Source organism: Aulonocara sp. 'chitande type north' Nkhata Bay, linkage group LG11 (assembly GCF_057382095.1).
Source record: "Aulonocara sp. 'chitande type north' Nkhata Bay isolate Kocher_YH1m ecotype deep benthic linkage group LG11, A_spYH_male_GT1.1, whole genome shotgun sequence".
Taxonomy (NCBI): Eukaryota; Metazoa; Chordata; class Actinopteri; order Cichliformes; family Cichlidae; genus Aulonocara; species Aulonocara sp. 'chitande type north' Nkhata Bay.
In genome coordinates, this window is record NC_141354.1 from 38,287,047 (window position 1) to 38,305,950 (window position 18,904).

At 40.6% G+C, this 18,904-nt stretch overlaps 2 long non-coding RNA genes across 3 annotated transcripts; one reads left to right on the forward strand and one right to left on the reverse strand.

The window, feature by feature from the left end:
• The first annotated feature begins 171 nt into the window (after positions 1-171).
• On the forward strand, positions 172-4,525 carry LOC147319795 (uncharacterized). Of its 2 annotated transcripts, XR_015131595.1 has the most exons (4): positions 172-472; positions 1,291-1,381; positions 1,776-2,032; positions 3,243-4,525. It is a non-coding gene; the product is annotated as an uncharacterized LOC147319795 (long non-coding RNA). The 2 variants fall into 2 exon arrangements; XR_015131594.1 differs by lacking the exon at positions 172-472 and having other exon boundaries at positions 1,095-1,381.
• On the reverse strand, positions 2,498-12,315 carry LOC147319796 (uncharacterized). The gene is made up of 5 exons (XR_015131592.1): positions 12,249-12,315; positions 5,314-5,412; positions 5,140-5,213; positions 3,233-3,331; positions 2,498-2,720 (listed from the first exon to the last, which is right to left on the reverse strand). It is a non-coding gene; the product is annotated as an uncharacterized LOC147319796 (long non-coding RNA).
• Positions 12,316-18,904: the final 6,589 nt, after the last annotated feature.

Below are 18,904 nucleotides of genomic sequence, written 5' to 3' on the forward strand. Positions count from 1 at the left end.
TATAAGTACACGGTAAGTGTCAGAGACCAACCAGAGGCCAGAACTCCACAAGCAAGAAGCTCTGTACAGAGTTATGAGCATCTAAGAGTAAGTGAGTAAAACACAGCAGAGCTCCTGCAGCAGGCTCAGCTCAGCACCACAGAGACTCTGGATGGTTCAAGCTCAGACATGTTCAAATAGTTTTGGTAAATTATCTGCAGAAATTATGTCACTCAGCAGGTTTACCGGTTTTGTTTTGTTTTTTAGAAACTCTGCATAAGCAGGAGGAGAAGGTGGGTGCAGCCCCTCGGCTGGCTTCCAAGAAGACTTCTTTACTTAGAAGAAAGTGGACGTTTGATTCAGTTCAGTCTTATTCATGTTGCTCCAAATCAGAGCAATAACAGCCGCCTCAAAGTGCTTTAAATCATAAGGTAAAGACATCCCCCCGTCACCATCTCTCTCTGCCTCGCTCTGATCACGGCGTCCTGCTGTGGTGAGTTACTTTATCCCAACATGTTCTCACTCCCTAAGCGTAATATTTGACGCTGGGTGAGAAATCGTAACATTTTACGCTTTTGCAGAAGGTCACCTTTCGCGTTCCTCATGAACGCCGCGGGACCTGACAAAACGTCGGTATAGTACGCCCCGAGAGTGAGAACGGGCTGGTTTATCCACCCTGGTTTTATTTGTTGTTGTTATGTGTGCGTGTGTGTGTTTAAGTCACAGTATTATTTTTCTGATGTAAATTAAAAATCACTGAACTGTTACAAACAAATTCAGCTCTTTTTATGTTTATTTCTTAATCATGAAAATAATTAGAAGAACAGTCCTGATGTTGTGTGTGACACTTACACGAAGAGCAGAGTCAGTGACAGCCTGTTTCACTGTTACCGACGCTGCTTCATTTACTTCAATAACATAAAAATAAACACATTAAACTTGCTCCATAGAGCAAGGTCACACCTGGAATCGTTACGGTTCTGGGTCAGTTTCAACCCAGTATTTTGAGTTCCTTATGTTTTGGTTTATTTTGCATGTTGGAGTGTTTTGGGGTTGTCTGGTGTTTTGATTATTTGTGATGTATTATATTACTGTGATTCTGGTTTAGGGTTTTTGTTCGCAGGTTTTGTGTGAGTTTAGTTCTGTGTCCTGTCTGCGTCCTCGTGTAGTGATCTCTTGTTTCCTGTTTTATTGTGAAGGTCTGCGTCTCATGTGAGTGTGTTCAGTTTTGCAACTTGTCTCGTTTTGTTGATTACTCCCAGCTGTGTCCCCACCTGTGTGTGATCTCCCTGTGTTTCTCTGTCGTTGTAGTTGCTGGTCTGTCTGTCCACCCACCACGTTTCATTTGTGTGTTTCCTGCCGTCATCGTCATGTACCATCGTCTTCCTTCCTTTATGTCCAGGTTGGTGTTCTTGTTCATGCTCAGTAGTTTAGTTGTCCCAGTATAGTTTTATTTCTCCGTTTTGCCGTTTGCCTATCTATACTTCGTGTTCAATAAATCACCTTCACGGCTGCCTGCGTTTGGATCCTCCTTTACCTTTTCCACGCGGCTCTTCTCACTCGCCGTGACAGGAATTCTGTTTAAATGTGGAAAACAGGCAGTGCAACATTTATAAAGAAAAAGATTTTGGACCCAAAAATATTTAAATGAGCATTTCTGAATATCAATAAAACATCTGCATATTTACCAAAAACCCCAAAAACAACAAAGAATCAACCAAACCAACTGCATGAATACAGGTGTGGATGTGTGTTGTAGGCAGTGTTCCAGTTGAACCTGTTCTCATTTTGGACAGATGTTGAGTTTGTGAGCTTCTCTCAACTTAACGTCTGCAATAATCCCTGAAGAAGCTGTTTGGAGCATCACTGGATGTTCTGCCGTGCAGAGAAATAAAAGTGCAAACCTTTGAGCTGCAGGTGAAGCAGCTATTCGACTCTCATCATGGCAAAGCTTCTCTGAGTGGACTGTAGTTCCCGTTTACAGCCAAAAGGGGGCACTGCTGCACCTCACAGACCACAATGTGATTCGTCTTGATGCATCTCAATCATCCAGGTAAGTAAATCTCCAAAAGTTGATTCTGTTCATCTGTTCATCAGCATTTTGTGGGAGAAACGTTTCGTCATCATCATCCAGGTGACGTCTTCAGTCTCAGCTGACTGCAGGTCTCAATCTTATAAACAGGATATTTGCATATTGACTGAAACCAGCCCACTGAGGGAACAATGGGCTGGGAGGTCAATGGTACTCATGGCCATTGGTCAGTGGTTGTTGATCAATGGTCATGAGAATTTGCATAATTATGATTAGGGAACTTACCCCTCCAGCCCATTGTTCCTTCACTGGGCTGGTTTCCTCCTCCTTCTTTATCCATCCTGCTTCGTCTTTGTGTTGGTGCCACTGTCTCCAACCTTACATCCCAGCAGCTCTCACTAACATCTTCTAAACCTTCACGTTCTGATTTTTTCTCTTAGTAATTTTACACTGCCTCTGCTGTTTGATCATTAACCTCAGACAAAGACAAATAAAAATATTTTATTACACAAGCAGAACTTAAACATCCAAATAATACAAAACTGCAGAGATGCTCAGATAAAAAACAAAACCTGCTGCAAGAATCCATATAAACAAACAGGAAGTGCCGCGGGCAGGTAGTTGATGATCGATCATTAGTGAGGTCATCGATGACACTAATGACCATCAGGAAGTGTCCCGCTGTCTGGTCCTGTGTGCCCTCAGCGGTCTGGAATGCAAACAGAACATGTTCATTATGTTTGACCTTAAAGAGAAAAACCATTCAACCTGTGGAGTCGCGTGTACAGCCCACAGGGCCAGGTGGCCCACGGGTTTCTTACATGCTACCACAATTTCCCACAATTTCATGTAACTTTAGAGGATTGTTGTAACTTCTGGCTCTTTTTATTACCATGCATCCACATATTCAAACCACTAAAGGTTATTTAAAAGGGCAGAGGGAGATGCAGGATGCTGAAAGGAAAGACTGCTCACAGCAGTTTTACAGGAAGTTTGTTTTGGTATCAAAACCATCAAACTCCTAGATGAATACCGAACCAATAATAAACTAAACAAGAAAACATAATTAATATAAGAAAATAATATTGAGTAATACATTAAAAAGATGAAATATTGAGTCAGTTAAAAACCAGTTAATATTTTCTGCTTTTTATGTGACATTTTTATCTCGGTGTCTATCTGCTGTGTTCTGCTATCATCGTGATGAGTCTCTGTTCTCACCTGGTGGCAGGTGGTTCTTTCCTCCGGCAATCAGTTCCAAAGAAGAAGGACGGCCAATCCTAGTGCGAGGACCAGAATCGGCTGACCAGTCCTCGAGACCTGAGAGAGGTCACAGAGGTCACACAGAGGTCACACATATTTATATTTGAAGTTTGTGACACAGACACATTTTTAAAATATTTATTCTTTTATTATTTGTTGTATTTTCATTCTTTTTTCATTCTCTGTATTGTGAAGCACTTTTGTGAAATTCGTGAAAAGCGCTATATAAATAAATTTTACTTACTTTTTTTTTAAACTTTTATTTAACCAGGAAGATCCCATTGAGATCAAAAACCTCTTTTGTTTCTGTGTCTCACAGTTATAGAAATTACTCAATTAAACACAGGCAGCTACAACACACATGCAAAAATAAATGGAAAATAAAATGATAAAATAAAAATCAAACAAAAATTTAAAAATTCAGTTAAAATGACAGTCAATCTAATTGAAACAGTTGCATGTTATTGACTTGGCCTCAAGGATTCTTAGTTTAGATTTAAAAGCACTTAATGTAATGAATTCAGCCTTTTCTGCAACGACTGTATCGACTGTAAAGTGCGTGTATTTAAAATATTAACTGTAAAAAACAATCTTTTAAAACTTTAAACTTGTCCTCCGACCAGCAGCCAGCTGAGCAACATTTGTCTGCAGTTTATACAGAGAAATAAAAACAGTGTTTAAAAAGACTCATTGCTGACCCCTCGTGGTGAAGCGTGAAGAGAATTGCAGGCAGATAGTCAAAGGAGCTTGGAAAGAAAAGCGTCTGGACTTCTTTAAGTTGCTTGAAGACGTTTCACCTCTCATCCGAGAAGCTTCTTCAGTTCTGGGGTCAAATGGTGGAGAGTCCCAGATTTAAACCCAGTGGAAGTAACCCCCAAAGAGGGACAAAGGACCCCCTGATGATCCTCTACCTAATCACATGAGCCGAGGTGTGAAAATGGGTGTGGGTCACAATCAGCCAGGGTTTCGGGTGAGCTCATTGTGAAACCTGGCCCCACCTTATCATGTGATTTCCTGAGGTCAGATGGCCCAGGATGTGAGTGGGTGTTAAGGCGTCTGGGGAGGGATCTCAAAACTGGATTATAGATGGCAGAGAGTTGGTGTCGTAAACCCCCGCCTCTGTTCAAAGATGGTCGCTCACAGTGGACATAGATGCTTCTTTCACTCCTCTTTCAAACCATCTGTCCTCTCTGTCCAAAATGTGAACATTGGACAGAGAGGACAGATAGAACCAGCTGTTTAAAACAGGCATGTCCAACTCCAGGCCTCGAGGGCTGGTGTCCTGCAGGTTTTAGATCTCACCCTGGGTCAACACACCTGAATCGCATGATTAGTTCATTACAAGGCCTCTGGATAACTTCAGCACATGTTGAGGAGGTCATATAGCCCTCTGCATCGGCTGTGATGGATCAAGGACACATTTAAAACCTGCAGGACACCGGCCCTCGAGGCCTGGAGGTCCCACTCCTGATTTAAAAAGTAGATATTGTTCCAATTTCCATCTTTTTATTCTTGGCCAGATTCACTGTTCACAATAATCCGTATTATTTTTTTGCAGCTCAGTTCATCCTCTCATAAACAAAAGATTTAAACTACTCTTAGTGTGGCTTCTGTGCTTGACATGACCATATAACGAGACTGGTTCTCCATAGTAGGAGGATCTGAAAAAAATCTGTGTGAAACTGAGTGTTTCTGAAGCCTGAGACTCACAGTGATTGTACGTTTCAGGTTATGTTTCATTGTGAACATTGATTTAAATGAAATACTATGATTCTGTCCTTTCCCAAAACATGTGAACACCAAGGAAGGAACAAATAAAAATGTAATTTCTCACCGTATTACTGGGATTATACACTTTATTGTACCTCATTTGGGATGATCGTGGTAGCGGAGACTTCATTGTCCTCTGCGCTGTTTGTGGCGTTATGAGCCATGGTCACTAAGAACACACACAGGAAGCACAGATAGGGCTGTCAGTACCGCAAAGTGCTACTTCTGTTGTTAACAGTCGCTATGCTGTGTGGCTCCTGTGCTGTTACCGTAGTAGTAGTCAAAGGTGGCATTGTAGTCATAGTCGTCATCGTATTCAGGCGTCGGTGTTGGCGTGTAGTTATCATCTTGAAGACTTCCTGTATTTCCTGTGGAGGTAAATAAAGAAGAAACATCAACGTGTTGAAAGATGGATTTAAGGGAAAGAGTCTTTTTTTTCAGTGTATGTATGTATGGCATAAAACGTAGCATACAAATAAGTGAAATGTTAGCATAAAACGCGCGGTCCAGATGAGCTGCTGAAGTTCAAACTGTGGTTGTTGGTGTCAGACAGGCTGGTCTCAGTATTTCAGACAATGACACGAGTCCCAATTCATGTCTCGCCATGCTTGCTGTTTTATTTTGAAAGTCTCTTGTTTCCACGTTCAGTGTCTTTAGTTTTGCTCCCGTGTGGTGTCATGTTCATTGGTGCCAGCTGTGTTTCCCAGGTGTTTCTTCTTCCCTCATTCTCTCCTGTGTATTTAAGTCCTCAGTCTCTTATTTCACGCTAAAGTTTGCATGTGCTTGTTTAGTTTCTGTTCTAGTTTTCATGCTTGGGTATGCCCCTGCCCGCCCTGCCCTGTTTTGTATTCATGCATTCAGCCTAATAAACTGCTCACTTTTTGTTATACTTAGTTTCTTCTCTTCTGCGTCTGCGTGGCAGGAAGCATGGATTTATCCTGCTTTGAGATGCTGAGGGTGTAATCGCGTGTTGGACGTGATGAAGCTTTTCTCTGTTGCAGACACACATCCTCATTTTATTATGAAAAGAAAATCTAAGTGACTGAGAGCGGGGACTTCAAAACTCCTGTATAAAAGAAGAAAACTGAGGTTTACCAAAATCCCCTCTCTCATTTTGTTTTGTTATCTAATATCTACATTTAAGTGGATGTGAGTACCGACAGTCCTGCTCATATACCAACGAGACGGTGACTAAAAATCACTTGAGAGTTAATGATTTGCAGCTGAGATTGCACTCCGATTACACACTCGGGGTTAGACTCGGGGGACTTGGCGGTAATGTGATCACCTTCCTGTGGTTGTATTTTTAGACCTCGTTTACCAGAACAATCGGCCACTTCTGGTTTAACCGTCTGTTACGCACATTTTTAAAGACCTGATCATGAAAGAAATGATCATCAACAAAGCAAATATTATATTCCCTTCATGTTCACTTCTCTGTGTTCATAATACAAGACCGAAACATTAAGAACTACAATTTAGCCTTTTTCTTTAACCTTATGGGAATTACAGAGACATTTCCATTTATATTTAGTCTCTAAACTAAGAAGGACAATTTTGTCCAGAATTTATTTTTATAATATTTTATAATAGATATAAAATTCTAGGATGTATTAGGAAGAACCGTCATCTAGTTATTTAGGTTTGGAAGATGGCTTTAAGGGAAACAGTTTCCCTCCAGTAAACTGGGGTAAAACTATCCTTCAAACAAAGTTTTACCAAAGGTTGACACATTCAGGAGGAAAGCTGGAAAATAAAAGGTTACAGTTAGAGAGCAAAGGATGGACGGATACTGAAATGACAAACTGAAGAACTGCAAGAATAAATAGTAGTTTATAAAGTTCTGGAATGAATAAATCTGAGAAAAAAAAACCTGCTTTCTAGTTTTCATGGTAATATTTTGAATATCAACAACAGTTGGTGCAAAATGTTATCCAGGAAAAAACAGAAAAACACTTTTATTGTAGGACAATTAATGAATTCAGTTGACACCATGAGCGCAACAGCAGACACTCTGAGAGTGAAAGTGTTCAAAACAGACATTTCCTCATCAGGCTGTGAAAATGTGCCGCAGCACGCTGGATGAACGAGCGCTTCGTCTCATTCTGACAGCTTGGCTCAGAGACTCGCCTCCCTCGGTGAACTTGCATGTTTAGATAAGAACGAGGACTCAAACGCTCCTCCTCCACGGGCGTTACCATATGGACTGAGACGTGTCGGGACCCGCAGAGTGAACTCAGGAACTCAAAAGAGCATTTACCATCAGCTTAATGAAGTCAAAGCTCACTCCATTAATGTTCTTTTAGGAATCCTGAGAGGTTGGCCTTTAAATACTTAAACTTTTTAATTATTTATGTAAAAAGGTCACGTATTTGGGGCGGGGGGGCTAAAACTTGAAAAACTTGAAGCTGGAGGACTGATTCTTGTCTACTTGCATCCACAATCTTTGCAGATCGTTGAATATGTCGGTCTGTCAGCAGGTGATATATCTCCCATCTCCATCCTCACCAGCTCGCAGGTCCCAGCAGGTTGGGAAACTCTTGCTAACTGTGTTTAACACAGTTGTGGAAGTGCAGATCTGCATGTCCACATGTTTTAAAGTCAAAATTATAAAACTGGTCCGTGCATTACTTCTAGTGTTCAGCTCCTCATCAGTCTATTTGACTCACTTTTAGTTTATTCACCAAATCTTGCTTAGGGTCACAAAAACATGAAGGCTTAGCGTTAGCTACACGCTAAGGTGGCAGGGTGTTGGTGCAACGGGTGGAGAGTCTGGACCTGATCTTCTCAGACACACTGGGGGGGTTTGGAGTTTGCGTGACCCATCGGTGCCCTGCAGGCTGTGCGGGAGATTACAGAATTACCACCATGAAATGTAACAAAGCAAACGTGTTGGTAACTGTTTCTGTGCTATTTGATGCTTTGATCTGTTCGCCAGACTCCAGCTCTTGTTTATACGTCATAAGCAACTAAAGTTACTGTTAATTCACTGGTTGTGACAGCTTGCTGGTTCGTGATCATGAAATGTCTCATCTGTTCGTATTACTGGACATGAAGACTCATGTTGCACACATTTTGATCTTTGTGTTTTGATGGTATCGTTGACAGACTGTGAAAGCAGAGACTTTCTGTCTGATCTCATCCAGGAGACAAAGTTTCACAATTCAGCTTGAAAAAATTCACTGGAGGGCAAAAATGAATCAACCTGCAGCTTGCTTACAGTTGGATGCACTCCGACTAACTCCCTTCATTTTCTGAAAACACTAAACTAATGGAGACATCGAAAAGGTTCAGATGAAACCCAGATAAAGCTTTTCCCATCTTTACCCTCAAGGCTAAGCTAAGTTAATCATATCCTGGATCCATTCATTAGTTTTAACTTTTAGCTAATTTTTTTCTTTTACTTGTTTGTCTTAGACACAGTATACTAGTCAGATACTTATATGTGGAGATATAACATGTTTAAAACAAGGTATGGCCTCCTCCAGATGTACTGCAGGCTGTTGGGTGTGTAATCAGGCAGCGGAGGCGACGTCTGGGTTCAACACTTTATTTTAGGCTTTACAGCGGAGCTCCATCTTGTTCTCGCTCTCTACTTTCTTCTTCTCTCCTCTTTCTCTTACCCAGCCTCATTAGCGGCACCCCTGGTCTGACAGGGTAACAGCATGTACTAATTTTCTTCCCTTATTATAGAACCTTGTAAACACAACACAGGCAGTCACCCTCCTGCACGTGGACAGCATGGTTTGCTTTCGAGGAATCGCTCTCCATTTCTGGATGAGTGCAGCCTATAGGTGTGTGATGGTAATGGGCTGTGGCTGAATCTCATATCGCATCAACCCAGTGAGTCTCAGGCATGTTTAATAGGAGATATATCAGGTTTAAATACTGACCATTGGAGTGTGTGAGTGTATGCTCCTGATCCAGAAAGGCCTGTGTTGCTGTGGCAGTGTGCTGATTATAGATGGTCCACCAAAGCATGGTGGCACTCATCATGCCTGTTGTCTATAATGTGAACCAACGCTACAAAGTCCACAGTGCAGTGTTAGAAAACAAATTACCAGTCACGCCATTGACTAACATCAACAAACACTGCTATGCAGATGATACTCGACGGCCTCTCCTGCCTCACTGATGTAGATACTGTACTGTATGTATTCAAATGTCCTCCACCTCAGTTCCAGCTTCAGTTTCAGCTTCTCTAACAAAGTCCGTCGGTACATCGCCCTCCTCGGCAGTAACAACGTCCTCAATTATCCAGGTAAGTAAATCTCCAAAAGTTGATTCTGTTCATCTGGACGTCACTTGAATGAGTGACAGATGGTTCTCCCACTGAAATCGCGACGTCCAGATGAACCGAATCAACATTTGGAGACCTGCTAAGAACCCCGTTATCATCTTTGGTAACAGACGCTTATTTAAAGAACAAAAAGGAAGAATTACATCTGAATTTTGCATCTTACATCTCAAACTCATTCAGTCTTTTTGCCTTCACCTCCGAAAAATTGCAAAAATCAAACCTGGAACTTACTGTCAGTGTTCCTGTGACTCATCCTCCACAGCTGGTCTCTAATTGGTGCAGAATCCAGCAGCCCGGCTGCTAACTAAAACTAGCCAGTGCTCACATATTTATCTTATTCTTGCATCCCTTCACTGGTTTGCAGTGAAACACATACAGTTCTAAACTGACAGTTTCATTTGATATTTGTGTTCAAATATCTATACTTGAATTTAATGTTCAGCTTCTTCGTAATATTATTAAACTGGGTCGTTTGGTACCGGGCCACGAGAGAAATTTATGGTTTTCAGGGTTTTTATTGTTAGCTCAGTTTCCCTGGGCCTTTTCCCGTGTTGTAGTTGTGTGTCTTATTTTGAAAGGTTGGAGACCGCTGATCTAAGAGATCAAAAAATGTGCTAAGAAATTAATTTAAAACAAAGATTGAAAACATATTTTAAAAGATTTTGCTCAGTGCACATACAGAAGATTTCTCCGTACAGGTTTGACGGGCAGTTCAAATATCTATGGATGTTTTCACAACTGACAGGAAGCCGGGTACTGTATGAGACGGAGCGGCGGATTGCTGCAGAGATAGAGTTCAACTTTCCATTTGCACATCAGTGTGTGCACGAACCCTCATGAGCTTTGGGAGGGACTGAAAAAATGAAGTCACACATGAGTGGCTAACATGAGCTTCCCTTGTGCAGAGGTCAGGCTCATCCTGAAGCTATGACCATATTTAAAAGAACATGCTTGGAGTGTACCACTTTCCAGCTAATCATTGGGACAGTTCAGTCTGTTTAAGTTGTTAAGTCAACAGCAGTACCCACTGACAGTCACACCACGTGCACCCAAGCTGATATTCCACCTTCTCAAATTACTGCAACTACCCCTGAGTGGAAACCCCTTAGAGATGAGGTGAGGACCTGCAAAGGGAGGTTGGCGTGGAGAAGCAGCTTCTTTGAGTCCCAAGCAGTCATTTGAGATCAGGAAGCCTCCTGGGTGCTTTTTGCCCTGAATATTTTCTCATAGAAGATTTCAGTATAGAATCAGAAGTCGCTGGAGAGACTGCAGATCTTGTCTGGCCTGAGATGGCTTTGGTTCCCCGGGGGAAACTAAAAATTCTTTGCTAGGAGGCAGGATGTCTGAGATAGTCTGCTGGCACTGTGACTTTACGCTTTCTACATTTAAAATAATTTTTTTCCTCTGGGTCATTACTGTTAGAGCTGCTGGTTCTGGGCCCAAGGTCAGTCCCTGAAGCTGAGACAAAGCAAGTGGAAGAGAATCATCTGGATTCAGGGCTGAGCCATGCGTATGATTGGAATTCATGAAATATAATTTAGAAAGGAAAATAAAGGAAAGGCTCATTTCAGCTCTATGACTGCTGTCACATCGTGTGTGTTTAAGTGTGGAGCTTTTTGAGTCACTGCTTTATCCACAGGAGCCAGGTCAAAGGACCAGACGCTTGTTTAGAGAACAAAAAGAAGAATTACAGCAGTTTCAGCTCTCTGGGCCTCACCATCTAACCACTGGAGACTTTTAGAGGAGTGATCGGTTTAATGATGCAGCTAATAACGACCCTCAGGAGACATCTAACTTATGACAAGAAGACAAAATTATGCTGAGATTTATTTATTTGTTTGTTTGTTTGTTTGAAAATCCACTTCATGAGAAAATAAAGATTTGTTCCATGACGTGAATTTCTCATGTCTGATTATAATCCGAAAACAGACTAACTACTGTCAAAATGAGTGTAGTGGAAGAAAAGGTCCTAACACACTCTACTGATGACACCACCAATCAGAAAGCGCTTCCTTCATGGCTTCTTTGCCATGGCAACATGTGGTGCGTTGGACAAAATGTGTGCTGCAGACATGAAATACACTTCCTATTGAAAAACACGAGTTACGTGCTGACTATCAACCCGAGGAGCAACACAGTAAAAGTCCCAACACGCCTGAGGGACCACACACTCAGCAACCTTCACTCCTCAGGCGAAGACGCGACCATGAAAGCAAACAGGTCTGATAAGAGCTTCATCACATAGCCCCAAACTCATCCACCCTCTTATTTAACACCTTTGCAACATTCATATCATTTTATTTTTAATAATAAGACAAAGTTACATAAATAAAGTTACTTTTAATTCAAATGTAATTTTTTAACTTTAATGTTTAAGTCTTCAACAAAATGATAATAATAAAGTGTAAGGAGAGGTGATGTCATATCGGAGGGGTGTGGTTAGGGTTATGTACAGCGATAAAGCTGTCATCACTACATTTCCTGGAAAATAACCCACAACATGGTGGCAGAGACACAACTTTACTCTTAATCTGAAGAATGTATCAAATCAACTAAAGTGGGCGGATCTTTGAAATGACCTGATTTTCCTTTATTATTAACTAAACGCTGATGTGATTATTTTGACCCAAGAGCTGGTCTTTAATCTTTGACACCATCACAAATGCACACAGTGACAGGTAAGGACATGTAAGAGCTGCAGGAGGCTTTTTACAGCATGATAACCTGTACCTGAAATAAAGCAACACACCTGTCAGCAGTTAAAGCTGGGGCCGACTCCCTGCATGAATATTACATTTTAGCTCGTTTATCTGTGCTCTGCTTTCTTAAAACCTCCTTTAAACTGAAGATATTTACAACACAGAGACTGGAACTAGTTTAGGTCAAAGGTCGCGGGTCACTTACCACGGCAGGACGGCACTACCAGAGCGAGCCAGAGAGAGATGGAGAGCAACACGTTCATTCTGGACGAGAGACACAAACTTTCTGAGAGAAAGAGAGAGAGCGAGAGACAGCCAGAGGGAGGAGGTGTGTCCTCAAACACACTCACCGAAAAGTAAATTCTTCCCAGCAGAGAGAATTTACAGGCCTGTAACGAGTCCTGACGTGGTGGGTCAGACTCAGTCTGCATTCACACTGGTTTGTCTCTCCACAGATGGACACTGTGGGGTTTATTAAAGTGGATCTAAAACAAAAACAAACACATCCTCATAGAGCAGTATGTAACCAGCTTGTTTTAGCCCCTGTCCATTTAAGGGACTCAGCCCACTTTCTTCTAATTGGAAGGCTGTGAGGAAGCCCACAGAGGGGCAGCACCAAGTGCATATGAGCCATTCTTAAACTGTAAATCTTCCAGGCAACATAATTACTCATTGTTGATGCAAATGGAACTTTTCAGATGCGCCTGCACATGTTTAAGCTTGAATCTCATCAGGAATATGAGAGTGTACAGCTTAAAGATCCACAGGTTACCTGCTTACTATCGGACAAAGTGTGGATTAAGTCCTTCAGTCACAAGCTGTGTATAAACAAAGCCCATCATACTGAGTGAAGCAAGAAACTGTGCATAAAAGAAGAAATGCAGCCACCTTGATGTCATCTATTGTTTTGTGGACTTGGGTTTTGAAATGTCAGCTTTAGTGATTTGGCAGGATGCAACCAGCTAATGCTAGCTTACTTAGTTAGCAAGCTGCATCCAGCAACTGTATGCATGCAATGCAAACACACTTGATAGCTGACACTAAGTGCAAAGTAACAGACCAATGAAATACTAGAATTTCACTGATTAAAATTGGAGCTCAGACATATTAATGCAATTAGCAGCCATGCTATTTGGGCTTTTGGAGCCAGCCTCAAGTGGCCACTCGGGGAACTGCAGTTGTTGCTGCTTTGTGTTGGTTGGTTGGTAGGCTTGGCCTGCAGGTACGAAACATTGATGTAGCCAAGATAAATTACCTTCCTGCCGTCAAAGCATCTATCTTTGACACCTCTATCATATCTCACTGCATCACTGATTTATCTGGAGCACAAGTCTTGATACAAACTTAAACTGAAAGTTAATTTAGTACAAAGCAAATCCTGACATGCAGAGAGAGAGAGTGTGTGTCATCAGCAGAGTTTTTCCAACATCTCAGTTTTACAGAACCAGACATGCAAACTCACTGTGTTCACTTTTTAAAATGTTTTTAATAACAAAAATGAATGTATCTGTACTGTACATGTAGACAAAAACAAAGAAAACTCCCCCATAAATCACACCTCTGTCACAGGGTAAGTACATGAGCTCATCTTATTCCCATGCAAACAGGAGAATTTGTTTAAAATAAAACACCAAAATTATACTTTCTCTTTTCAGGTATCCTTAAAAGAGAAAAATCTGAAGAGTTTTTGGGCACACCTGATGCCACATGAGGCGCTTATAGGGATAATAGGAGGTGTCCAAAGTGATCAGGAGCTAAAAGGAGCAAAGATCTGGCTCCAGTTAGCTCCTCTTCCTCTTACCATGTGAGTCTTTCAGGCAGAACCTAGTTGGCAGCACTTTGAGGTCAGACGTTAAAGACGCCCTGCGCTTCTGTTACAGTGAGAGTGAGTTGGAGTTTGGGGGCATTCTGCACTCTGAGCTTTGTCTACAGCTGTACACCTGAGTGCCATGAGGCTCATCTGTGTGTAAGAGCAGCAAACTGTCCACACTTTGATGTACACATTTTGTATGACGTCAGGAAATTGTTGCCACAAAATAATCAATTTTTTGAGTCATTTCCACAGTCAAACATTAGAGTTGACATCATCATGTTGTCAAGTTCATTCATTTAAATTAGTTTCTTCTATTTAGAAAGACAGTAGAAGATATCAAACACATTCATATTTTTGGAGGCTTTTCTAATTGTTTGAATGTTTTCCATTCATTTCTATTTAAATATATTCGATGAGGGGGCTGCAACTCGCCACAACTTAAAGTTGGGAAATTATCCAATTAATTTTGAAACTATGTATAAAAATGTTTGTACCTTCCAAACAGTTAATGCAAAAAAAAAAGTTGAATAAAAGCTGAAAGTTTTTTTTTAATGATGGTGATTTAAAATCTGTTGGTGAACAAAACTACAAAACCTGTCTGGCCAACAGATGCTGGACCATTCACACCAACTGAACCAAGAAATCCCTTTAAAACCTTTGATGACTGCATATTTACATAAATTATACTTATTTTGATTGTATATCTTTATAATGAAGCCGTACAACCACGTAAATGTGAAACAATCTGATGACCATCAAACCATCTACCACCTTATTGTGTATCAGAGGCGGAGCCAGACATTTGAAACACCCGGGGCTTAGCCCTGAAGGGTAGTATGCATGTGGATTTTTTTTTCTTTTTTCTTTTTTTTGGGGAGGGGGGGGGGGGGGGTGTAGAAATGACTGAAAGATTAATTGGCTCTGTTTTGAGTTTTGTTCAAAAAAGAATGACTTCATATAGGGAAAAAAAGATATCACATATACAGGACACCTTAAACTAGTTTTTTAATTAAGCAGCAAGGCAGAACAAGGTCAGGGCTGCATCAAGACACGAGGACTAAACCCCAATTCAACCAGACCCAGAACTGATCCGGAATTAAAACAGGACTACAAGAGTTCAAAATCAGGACTACTTAGGATTTAACCAAGACAGAACCACAATCAGAACTAGATGATAGTAGCACTAAAAATCATCATAGACCTGCACTACACTTATTTTTTAATTCTACCAAAGTACAATATTTAGATTGAGAAAAGTTTATATAATTATTTAGCCTTGTTGTGCAAACAAGCCTGCATAACTTAATAAATATAGAATTTGAAAAATAACAAACCTAAAAAGAAACACTAGGTACGAGATACATGAGGACCTGTGATACGGTGATACTTTTGGTAAACAACCATTTGACTAACATGTGTGTCTCACCTGCTCTTGTTCATCTCTGTTCTGTCCTGTCTCCTCTCTCTCCCTCTCTGTTCCTCTCTCTCCCTCTTTGTGCTGACAATCATCAAATATACAGTTGAAACCAGATATTTACAAACTCTTCAGATCAAAACACAAACACTTTTTAATTGTAACATCAAATCGGACTAAATGTTTATTTTTTTTAGATTGATAAATATAAAAAACATATTTGTTAACTTTAAGAGTAAAGAGAGAAACTATCTGTATTTCTTAATTGCAAATGGCACCAAATTGTATTCAAATTGAGCCACACTTATGGAGCTCCACAGTTCTTTTCCTGGTGTTTTGGTTGACATCTCTTGATTTTCCCATGTCAAAGAAACAGGCTCTGTGTTTTGCCTTATATGCATCCACAGCTGTGCCACCAGTTTACTCACATGGACTCTACTAACCTATCAGAAGCTTCTTCAGCTCAGAATGGAATCATCTGGTTTTCTTATTAATTAACAAACTTAGTGTACATGTACTCCTAAATTTGATCAAAGTGATAAAAAATAGAAGCTCTGTCTCTCTTTATTCTGACATTTAACTAATTCAAAAGATATTTCAATATTTATCTAAAACAAAAATTTACTCTAAATTGATGTTGTACAGAAAAAATGTTTTATGTTTTCTCCCTAAAGTGTAAATATCTGGTTACAAATGTGAATATCCTGCTGTGTACTGAAATCCCTCTTGTTTTGCATAGAAATATACTGAACAACATACAAAGCATAATATATAAAATAACATTTACCAGAGTTTTTTCTTTGAAAGAACCCTCTAATGTCCATTCTTATGTTTCAGTACATAACTGAAACCGATTTAGTCGGGGAGGGTAAGAACTGAAAATATGAAATAAACACACGTAAGCTAAGACTCTAAAAAAATAGCATTTGTTCTGCTTTTCATTTCGCCATTTGTTGATTCACTTGAAGAGCAAGTAACGTAATATTGGTCAAGTGATCAGTTTGATATCAATTTTCGTGATTCACCGTCATTTGTACGGTATGAATGGTTTGCTTTGGTACCTGGTCAAACTTAAGCTCTCCTTAGTATGGCTGGCTCCGTTACTCCAACAGCGCACTCACAGGCACAAGAGCACCTGGCTGCAGCCCCGCCCCCTCGCTCAGTTGCTTAGTGCCTGAGCTCGGATCATACCAATATCAGGGGGGATTCACGCACAGTCGTAAATTCCCACTGTGTGCATTATGTGCTTCGAATATTGTGTGTACTTTTTGTTTTATACAGTTGTCAGCCAGGCATCTAACTATGAAAAAATTACACTCCAAAAGACCCCGGGCTTCTGACAAAACAACCCGGGCTTAAGCCCAGTAAGCCACCCCCACGCTCCGCCCCTGTTGTGTATATCATGTCATCATTACAAGAAACACCTAAAGAAACCCAGAACTGTCTCAGTAACCTCCTGCTGAGAAACACACTACAGGATATTCCATTATACGGGACTAACTGGTAATGAGTTAATTACCAGTTAATGAGGTCTGGTGTTGAAATCCGTTCTTCTTTCATAAATGAGGCAATTTACTGAATTTTATGTGTGCTACAGCGCCTTCTGCTGGAGCTACTACTGTAATCACATTACTGGATTTAGTACTGCGGCACTTTAAGATACTGTGTTACAGGTAAATGTGATGATGTTATTTGAGCTAAATATGTTCTTTAAGCATCTGCATGATGGATGGATCCTTTACATGCTGTTTGCTCAACAATCGCCTGACCCCAGTTCATGCAGTCTTCTAATTGGAAAACTGTGAGGAACAAGAATGCGATTGTAAGAAGAAAAACGATCCACCACATGAGATCAACGCACCTGAGAAGACGCTCACACAAAGCCTGCAGTGAGAAACTCCTGTAGCCACAGACATGTTCGAGCAGAGGGTAAGTCGACTCCAACCAAGCAGCCGGCGCTCGATTCACTGCTCGTTCCTGCAGCCGTAGGTGTGAATGAGTAATGGTTAGCTCTGACTGCTGACCTGTCTGGGATGAATCTCACTTTGCAGCTGGTGTAGGCTCTTATAAATATCCTGATCTTGTTTTAATAGTCAAATAGAGATTATGCTTATTTACTGTGTTTCATTGCTCTATAACATCTTTAGGGTTGTCACAGCACATCATCACTATCTCTCTCTCTCCCTTTCCTCCTCTTCTGTCACACCAACCCTGCCTTCACTGCCTCTGTGCCTTTTGTTTTTACCCAGCAGTGACGAGCATCACCTGTGGTAGTTGTTGCTAACCTTCACCAGTCCATTGATGATCCTCATACTTGTTTGGCACTGAATGCCCTGGCAGCCCGCCCCATCCATCTGCATTTGGCACGAGCACGAGGAGTCTCATTTAAACATGGTTGCACTCCTGTCAGAGTTTGACTTGAACAAAGAGCTGCAGATGAGTCACTTGGCTCAAAGTTTCTTATCCTGAAAGCTTTCATCCATGTTTATCTTCTAATTAATCCAAACACAAAATAGGTCTGAACCACACTGTGCACTCCTTCATGCTTCTGTAGCCGCGGAGCTAAGAATCATTGTATTCATTTAATCTTAGTTTCATTTCATTTATCCCTTTAGCGTTCCAGTCAACCAAATGGTAGAGCACATTTTCACTGACATTCACCTACCTTGTTGAGTCTTTGGTTTTTCATCTGTAATGCCAAAGAAATCCACCAGAAGGCGCTGTGAATGGAAACTGTTGGCTCTTCTCTCCCAACCAGGGAGTCAGAAACAAAAAACCATCCAACATATTTTGAGGGTATTTGATGAAACTAAGGTAGGAAGATATAATTTTTTGATATATGGCAGTTAGAAGACTTATTAAACAGATGTATGTCACTTGACAGCATTAAAAAAGTGAAATTAAATGTTTAATCATTTTTTTTAAAAAGTGGTGAACCAAACGGTTGATTTGTCCCTTTATGGTGCCAATGCTAACATAACCTAAATGTTATTAAAATTGATTATTTGCCATTTTGTTTATCCATTGCTATTGATAAATCACATTAAGTGTTAGCAAAGCAAGAATATGCTGAAAGAATTTCCTCAGTAAGTCTTTTTTGTAACTTTCTGAGTTAATATTAGTAAATATGGTAAAAAAAAAAAAAAAAAAAAAAAAAAATGACATGTGGAAATCACAAATATCACAACTGATTAGCTTTTGACCAAATTACAGTAGCTGGTAAATTAATATTACTAAGTATTACTAAGAAATTATAATTTGATGTTGAACAAGTGCTATATGGACGCTAAACAATTATATGGCTAAAAATCACATGGTCCTGTGGCATGACACTCATGACACCATCCACCTTCAACCACAGTGTGTTTGAGTTCATGGTTTTATGGCACTCTCCACCAGTATATTGCCAACAAACCAGATGAGTGGGGCTTTAAATTGTTCACCTGGCATCATCCACGACTTGCTGCTGTGTCAGGAGGATCTACATTCTTCAATGCTCCCCTGAGTGAAAAGGAACACAAGCTCCCTTTAAGGGGCCAAAGCTGTAAAAAAAAAAAACACTTTGCAAACCCATAAAAGAACCTCAGCTCTTCACAAGTTTCAGCTTGGTCCAGAACTTGGGTGTCAGGTGCAT